Here is a 7927-nt window from a genome sequence, read left to right as displayed (position 1 = left end):
GGCCAGGGCCCCCCGGCCACGGAGACACCCGGCTGGGCCTGCAGTTCAGGTCCTGGGCACTCGGCTCAGTCCCGGACACAAGCTGCCATCAGAAGAAGGGGGGTTAAGACAGAACGCATCCTGTGCCCTGGCCCCTTTCCTCTCACCTAGCATCTCTTAAGGATAGAGCAGGAAACAGCAAGCAGGTAGGAAGCATATAAAGGAAACTTTTTTGTTACAGAATCATAGAATAGTTTTCGTTAGAAGAGAACTTGAAGAACAAATTCAACTGCTCCTCCAGCACTGCCAGGTCACCACTAACCCATGTCCCTCAGCACCACGTCTCCAGGCCCACCATTAAACCATGTCCCTCGGTACCACATCTCTGCAGCTTTTCAGTCCCTCCAGGGGTGGGGACTCCACCACTGCCCTGGACAGCCTGGGCCAAGGCTTGACAACCCTGGTGGAGAACAAATAGCTCATCAGGTCCAACCCCAACCTCCCCTGGCACAACTTGAGCCATTTCCTCTTCTCTTGTTGTTTGTTACCTGGGAGAAGAGCTTGACCCCCACCTGGCGCCAGCCTCCTGTCAGTGAGCTGTGGAGAGACAGAAGGTCTCCCCTGAGCCTCCTTTGCTCCAGGCTCAGCACCCCCAGGTCATCATAGAATCACAGAATCATAGAATCATAGGGGTTGGAAAGGACCTCGAAAGATCATCTAGTCCAACCCCCCTGCCAGAGCAGGACCACCTAGAGTACCCTCAGCTGCTCTTCACTAGACTTGGGCTCTAGGCCCATCCCAAGCAGCTTCGTTGCCCTTCTCTGGCCATGCTCCAGCCCCTCCAGGTCCTTAGAGGGAGGGTTCCAAAACTGACCCCAGGATTCAAGAGGCTGCCTCCCCAGTGCCAAGTCCAGGGGGACAATCCCTGCTCTAGTCCTGCTGGCCACACTAGTGCTGATACAAGCCAGGACGCTGGTGGCCTTCTTGGCCACAGGAGCACACACTGGCTCATCTCCAGCCACCTGTCCACAAGCAGCCCCAGGCCCTTTTCCACCAGGCAGTTTCCAGCCTCTTTTGTTGCTGTCCCCATGCCTTTTTCTACTCCTCATGAAATACAGCAGTGATTAAGGGAGTTACAGAAGCTTCTGGTTTCATCTCTCCATCCCAGAGCTGCGAGAGATGACAACCCAAAGACTGATTTGTGCTGAAGGAAAGCATGAAATGCTAGAAAGTGGAGGAGGAAGTGTATAAAAGTGGTGAGGATCCTGTCACAGTTGCAGATTTGGAACAACAACAAAAATACTTGGAAATCTGGTGAACCTGAAGAAAGGACAGAAATCAGATCAACAAATAAGCAAATTCTGAAGCCAGTTCTCCAGAATCAAGGTGATTACCAAAGTAGCTGTTGCCTTGAGAGAAAGCTCTATTCCAGAAAAGAATTGCACAGAAATTCTACACTTATTTCATTTTCCTTCTGCTGCTGTACACAGAAGCATTCCTCAGAGGCTCCCCACTTAGTCCCAGCACAGGTTACTCCTGTGAACATGCCAACACAAAGGTGACCATGCAGCTCAGGAGGCCTGGGTGACTGTTTCTGTGTCTGAGCCACGCTGACCCCAGTGCATTACCCCAGTGTTTAACACCCTACATCTGCTCTAGAAGAAATTGTCTTTTCCCAAGAAAAGGGAAAATTCTGCCCACGAAGAATGTTTCTCCTTACCTTTCCTGTTTACAGCTGAGGAAACATCTCTCAACCCATGACTTCTGGCTCAGATGAACGTGTTTGTTCTGCTTGTGATTTATGCACCTCCCTCCCAACCCTGCACCTGGTGTCTCTAGTTAGTGGGCAAGCTCCGAGACCAAGGACGTTTGCACTCAGCAGAGGCACTTTGTACAAAAGACTCTCAATTTTAGCATTGATAGTGCTGCTCTACCATGAATGACAAGTAATTCCAACAATGCCACAACTCCTTGCAATGGGTTTAAAGAATTCCTGCCATTCAGTCTCACACTTTCTGGAAGAGCAAGGACCTGTCTCAAGCAACCCTAGTTTAGCAAGTCTGCCTTTGAAGCACAGGTTTTCTCACATATCTTTTGCTGTGTCTCTGTGAAATGTGCTTTCTCATGCCTCATTTACACTGCTGCCTTGTCTATGTTTTCTTTATACTCAGATCTCCACTTCCTGCGTGGATCTCTAGCATCACAGCCACTGGCTGAGCTATTGTTCAAAAGGAATAAGGTGTCCATCACCAGCACATCCGTAAGGTCATCTTGGAAACCTGAGGACAGCTGGCACATTCCGCCACCCACCAGCAACACACTGAAATGTGTTTGGCCAATCTCACTGATGCTTTTTCACTGTCACCTTAAATGCTTATTTTCCTCAGCCGTTCCAGCATTCAATAGGCTACAGAGAAAAGCTATCCACTTAAGCTGCAGCACTTACACCGATGACAGCATCTGTATGGGCAAATATTCATCAACTAAATATTAATAGGTTGGTTAACATCCAGCTGCCTGAGCAGCAAAAAAATAGTTCTGATGCTCTGTGAATGCATTATTGAAGTCACCCCCCCAGCCCCCCAGCCCCTGTGTGACCCCCCCGTGCCACTCAGCACGAGGTGGGCAGAAGGAGCAGACTGATCTCCCCCACACCCCTGCACTCTGCACATCAGCTGGTGGTTTGCTTTCCTTGGGCTTGGGTACTTATTCTGAAGGTTTGATTAGATTTGTTTTTGTTCTGATTTCACACTGTCTGTGTGCCAGGCTCCTGCCTGTTTCTTTCAGCAGCACAGATACAATAATGGATCTCCTGTCTGCTCCCTCCTGGAATTTTGCTGGGGTTTCAGAGAGGACAAGAATTGGGGGTTTCTGGTTGTTTTTCCTTACTGCTAAACAGACTCTGTTTTTGCTGTGACAAGCAGAATCAGATGCCCAGCATGTAAAAAACTCCAAGGCACTGCCTGCTATTGCTCCTGAATTTTTTCTTTGTTTTGGGAAAGCAGAGAGAAGTGTCATAATTTCAGTTTGGATATATGTGCAGCAACAAGAGATTACCATTTCTCTGCCAAAGAGACTCCTTTCATCTGGCATCAAAGAAATAAAACCTATCACAGGCAGATGAAGCATTAGTTCCTTTATCTCCCTGTAATATGTGTTACAGTATTAGGGAAACCATTGCAATTTCCATGGTGATCCTCACCAAAACAGGTTTCAGAGGTGGCTCCACCTAGCTTAAAACTCAGCATTATGCAGTGAAAGGAAATGTTGTTTTTTTCTTTTAATAGCCATTCCATTGGTCTCACTGGGAATATTTTTCCACCAATTCTACTGTAATAAGCACTTCAAATAATAACTTCTGCTTTGGGCTACCTAAAAAGAAGTAAGAGGTCTTCATGCATAATTATGTCCACTGTCCAGTTACTTCTAGTATCTTTACCTCTTGGTTTTCCTGTTTTAAATGGCCATTTCAGCTTGTCTGCAAGGCCTCAGTATTGATACTCTGGTTCTGGAATGGAAACAGGTTTTCCTGTTTACTGCCGAGAATCTTGAAGGAAGAACAAATCCTGCCAGCAAGTCTCAGGGATGATTTCTAGCATTTAATTCCTGTTTATCTCATGTGGACAATATATTGAGACAGGTCAGCATTACTACCTGAAATGAGCAGTCCCATTTGTGACAGCAATGCACAGCACAGAGCAGCTTTATCAGCCAGCCTGCTAAGCACAGAGGGGAGGCTCTGTAGGTACCTGTCCTCTGAGAAGGGCCCATGACAATGTTGTCCATGACAATGGAAGCTGAAATAGATCCAACCTCAAAGAGGTGAAGTTTGGATGGCTTCCCATCTCTGCACTGGGCTTTGCTTCGCTGTGCAGCTGGATCCTCTGGTTCTAACCCAAACCTGCCCGAAAGGGGGCTCCAGAGCCTCTGCTCCAAACCTGCGACCCTCTCAGCAGCCACAGCCGACCCGACCCGACCTTCTAACACTGCCATAAGCCACTCAGACGCTGGCAAGTGCCAGGTGGGGGAACTCACAGGCATGGTCCAAGTCTTTCCTGGCATGGGGCCATGGGATGCAGGGCACTGCAGCAGCCGCTAGAGATGCCTGCTGCCACCCACGGCCAGCCCCAGTTTGAACTCAGCAGGTTGTTCCGGGTGGCCAGAGAGTTCTGTAAGATATTCCTGTTATGCACAACAACCCCTGTAAGGTGAGGTGCTACGTTTAACTGACAAAACTTCATGGGTGTGATTTTGCACAGCTTCCAACGATGCCTCCCTCGCACCATATGCCCAACAAGCAACGCTCTGCTCCCTCAGTGCCCAAAGCACCTCCAGGAGCCCGGGGTGGATCTCAGGGAATGCTAGTAGGGGATGGAGGTCAGCATTAAGGACCAGAATTTTAGGAGAGACCATCCAACACAGAAAAGCTTTCCAATCCTTAGGAGGATTGCCTTAAAACTGGGTACTTAATGAGGTGCCCAAGCACCTCCCCCCAAAGGACCTGTTTCCCAGGAGTGCCAGTGCTGCCATCACAGCTGGAGAAGTGGGGACATGGTGGGCTGCACTGGGGCAAGGGACTGCCACCGGGATCTCCTCAATAAAGCAGCGTGCTGAAACACAACAAGGTTTTATGGAAAAATCTTCCATCAGTTTTATACCGACGAGCTATGGTTTTCTACATCCTCCAGAAACACACCACCTCTCCGTGATTTGTATTTTTGGGCCTTAGCGGGAAGAGTTCTTTTATTCATCCAAGGAAGGCTTCATTCTGCCTATCCTAATCTTAATTCAAAAAAATACTCTGGCTGTCACTTACATTGGAGAAGCTTCTTATCCTGTCACAGTCTCTTCTTTGCACATGAAAAGAGAAATATTGCTTATTTGCTACAGCTGCCAAGAAGCACGTTTTGAATTAAACAGGGCGATGTGACAGGCTGAGAGTAATCACATGCAAAAAAAGAAGAAAAAGAAAACATGCATACTGGAAAAGTGAATCGCAGCTTTTATCATCGTACTGGCCTGGCCATGTTGGTCTCCTAAAAGGAGAGGAGTAAGCTGAAACATTACTTAAAATTATGAAACCTGAAGGTGGAATAAACTATACAGTAGTCTGTCACTTAAAAAGAAAAAATAATAAATATAGAACTTTACCTGCTGAAGCCACTTAGTGCTGAAGTAGCACAGCAGCCTGTCAAACTGAATTGTGCTCACAAAGGGAGCACCAAACATGTGGAACTTGGTGTTATAAGATATCCGCTGCTCAAAAGTTTAGCAGGCCTCAAAACCAAGCCAGGTACTGAGAAAAACCATGTCTGTATTAAGTGGACTGTGTGTTAAACCAAGATTTGCTCTGAACTGTCACTTCTGGGTTCTACATCAAAGGCTGAGGCAACGAGGGAAGGACATGTCCTGCTGGCAGTGTTTTTTCCTTACAATTTTTTGCCGTGTTCCTCCAAAGCTTCTGGCCTGGGCTGCTGTTGGTCCTGGGGCTCTGTATCCAAAGGACTGAGAGCAGCCATGTGCGTGGCTCCAAGCTTGGCTTCCAGAGCCAGGCTCGGCGAGCGTGCGGCCCCACGGCCAGAGGTGTGGGCCCGGCTCACGGAGCAGCTCCCAGCATGGCTCACTGCACTCCAGGTGACAGGTCCTGCCACGGGCAACATGGTGTGGGGAGAGCACTGGGGACCAGCCTAGGCAAGGTCTGGAAGCACTGCAGCCAGCACAGGCTGCCCAGTAACATACACCTCCAGCACCATGTTGCCTTCACTCGGGGAATCCCTGAGGATTTAGTAGCACAGTGATACTCCGATACTGCCTGTGGGGAGAAAAGGTAAGGGTTGGTGGGAGCACTCCCTTGTCTCTGGGTGACACAGCCCCAGCTAGCAGGAAATGGTCCTTTGCTGCTACTCCAGCGCACGCATCTTGCACCTCAGGCTTTGCAAGCACTGTTCCATCCCCAAAGAGCTTGAACTTGGCTATTCCTTACTCCTTCAAATCCACAACGCCAGCCAGTAATGCCAGGGAAGGGTGGGCATTTACTGCCTTCCTGATTATCTACAGTGATTTCAGGTAGAATATTCACTGGCTAGCTGAGTGACAAGCTGGCGGTGACTGCAAACCAGGACACCAGAGTATCGGAGCTGGAAGAGGCTGCGCAGTGCCTGTCTCCAGCAGCAGGTGGCAATGCAAAATCCTTCCTTAGGAAGAAAGCAGCAACGTTCCAGAAAATACTCGTTCAAAGCTCCTGGAGTGAAGTTATGGCAGCGTTCTGTTTCCCAGCTCCGGAGCGCTGACGCTGCTGCCCGTCCGCAACGGCAGGATGCCAGGACGCAGAAAGCGGCCTCGCCAAACTGTGTGGCAGATCAGGGGACAACCAGGTGCTAGAGACAGACATGCCCATTTGAACAAAACACCCAGAAAGCTCAGGGTTCTGTCTGGAGATGGCTCATCTCCCCCTAATCTCACTTGCAGGTGCAGAGGTGGTGAGAACCCATGGGAAAGGAGCTCTCCCGCTCCGACCACCCCACTTCCCAGGGAATCTGTGCCCCAGCAGAGCTGCCTGCTGAGCACACAGGAGAAGTCCTCCCACATCCTTTCTGTTTTACACCAGAGCAATTCAAAACCATTTTCTTTAAATGATTCCAATTCTGCCCTAGTAAATGCCTGTGCCAGTGTGAACTACGAGGGAGGCAGCAAACTGTGGGGTTTTGAGGACGTGTCCACACAAAAAAACCTAACCTTTCTTCTCCTGTCTGTGGTATGGGAAAGAGAACAACAGCACCTGTACTGGGGAATGTCCTGATCTCAGTTGGTCCTGTGGTCAATTTAAATTCTGAAAGTCCTAGCACAGAACTCCTTTATCTCCTTGATTCCAGAAAGCATTTTTATCCACACAGATGTGTTACATGTCTCTTGCATTCCGTCACAGATCTAATTTAATTACAGAGAATGAACTGCTGTGGTTATGTGTGAGTTCACTGAGGAGAACTGTGCACAGCGTTTTGTACGCAGTGTCCCACCAGCTAAAGGTAAAACGTGTTGCTCAGGCAACAGCTAGAGACACAGGGGAAAAAATATTCATGGCAGATGAGAGGCGATATTCATCAAATGAAATGTCACAAAAACTGCAGGGAAAGAAAAATCATAATCAGCTCTCAGATTTTAATCATAAAAAATGGAGTCAAAATTCAGCCAATAAACTATTTCCATAATTTTTCTTTGACAGTCTCAGCGATGTAAGACAAAGTCACACTTAACTAAATCAAGGCGTGATTCAACAACTACTACAGTTTGCTGATGCCAAACAGAGACTGAGGCCAACATGTTTTGTCTGCTTTTGGAGATCAACCAACGCTTTAAAATAAAACTGATGCAGGAAGGTTGGACAGAAGTGCTATGTTTTGCTAAGAACTTACTCTTTAATTTTAATTTCTCTTCCATTCTGCTGCGTATTGTCACGTCACAGAATTGAAAAGGTTGGTACACAGCTTTGGTCATGTTATCAGATGTCCTGATACTTTGATGTGGCACCCTTAAACCCACCCTTCCATCTGCATTGAAAGCAGGTGCCTATTCATGGTACTATGCTTTCTGAATGTTGACCAAGAGATTCCAGTACTATATATGCCAACTGGTTTTATAGCAGATATTTTTCACAATTCAGCTGCTAAGCAATGAAGTTACTCTGTTAAAACAACTGTCAAACCTCAAAAAGTAACAGCACAGTGGTTCTGCCAGAGCTCTACACATCTATTTGTAGGTGTCTCTTCAGGCATCCTTTCCATTGCTCTCTTAGTCAATTTATAAACAAGGCTGCATTGCTATTCGTGGTTTATGGCCATCTGCTATTTTATAGACATAATATTTGATGAATAAAATGGATAGGTATGAATTTGAGACTTCTAACATTCATAGTCACTTTTCTAGAAATTTATGCAAAGCATAAAGCAAA

Source organism: Merops nubicus, unplaced genomic scaffold (genome assembly GCF_000691845.1).
Source record: "Merops nubicus isolate BGI_N331 unplaced genomic scaffold, ASM69184v1 scaffold33074, whole genome shotgun sequence".
Taxonomy (NCBI): Eukaryota; Metazoa; Chordata; class Aves; order Coraciiformes; family Meropidae; genus Merops; species Merops nubicus.
Note: the sequence above shows the minus strand (reverse complement) of the source record.